Raw genomic sequence first — 1147 nt, forward strand, 5'->3', positions numbered from 1 at the left:
TTACATCTTGGGCCCACAATTCAAGCCTCAGTAATTTTTTAAAAAGCTGAAATCATTTTAAAAATATTTTCTGAACACAGCACTGCAAGATTAGATAACTATAAGAATTAAAAACTATTAAAAAAAAACACAAGCACATGGAGACTAAACAACATGATTATGAATAACCAACAGATCATTAAGAAAAGTAAAATATGCCTAGGAATAAATGACAACGAAGGGATGACAACTCAAAACCTATGGGGTCCGCCATTTTGTGGATGCCAGGTATGCGAGAGCATCTGGGAGTTTGAGGAGGGAGAGGACCAGGAAGACCTAAGGTTTTATGGATTTGAACCTCCACATTTCTAACCCAAGATTTCAAAATGCATCATGATTCCTGTCCTTTGGACTGTAAAGTTTATGTAGATAATCTTGGAAACAATGGTAACAAGACATAGTTAGAATGAGATTTTGGCTATTATGGACCACTCTGAAGTGTGTGCTTTGCTAGAAACCCTCCCAGGTTTGCTTTTGTTGCATTTGAAGATCCCCGAGATGCAGCTGATGCTGTCCGAGAGCTAGATGGAAGAATCCTAGGTGGCTGCCAAGTTAAGAGTGGAATTGTCAAATGGTGAAAAGAGAAGTCAAAATCATGGCCCAACTCCTTCTTGGGGTCATCACTCTTGAGATGGTTATTGGAGGAGGAGTCCCCCACGTCGACGCAGATATCCAAGTTGGAGAAGCTCCTCCCACAGCTGGAGCAGGTCCCTTTCTAGAGATAGGAGAAGAGAGAGATCACTGCCCTGGGAGAGAAATCACAAGCACTCCCAATCTTTCTCTAGGTCTCAGTAGGTCAAATGAAAGGTAATAGAAGACCAGTTTGCAAGAGCAGTGGTGTACAGGGAATAAATTCATCTGACAGAAATATGTAATGAAAATTCATGTTTGTTTGTTTGTTTGCTTTTTGAAACTTCATAAGCTTAATGCATTTTGAAAATGTTTTAGCTGTTCACATTTGTTTGTTGGAACAGTGACACACAAAGGTGTAATTTTCTATGGCTTGAAATGGATCAGATGAGGCATGTAATATCAATAATTATTACTTTACAATGTTCCCTCAAGTAAAACTGAATTTGCTTTGAAATTTAGTCTTGCATAGACTGAT

The 1147-nt window shown here is 38.8% G+C and overlaps 1 pseudogene; it reads left to right on the forward strand.

Annotated features, from left to right (window-relative positions):
• Positions 1-365: 365 nt before the first annotated feature.
• LOC100138409 (serine/arginine-rich splicing factor 3-like) lies at positions 366-834 on the forward strand (annotated as a pseudogene).
• Positions 835-1147: the final 313 nt, after the last annotated feature.

The sequence above is a fragment of the Bos taurus genome, chromosome 9 (assembly GCF_002263795.3).
Source record: "Bos taurus isolate L1 Dominette 01449 registration number 42190680 breed Hereford chromosome 9, ARS-UCD2.0, whole genome shotgun sequence".
Lineage (NCBI taxonomy): Eukaryota > Metazoa > Chordata > Mammalia > Artiodactyla > Bovidae > Bos > Bos taurus.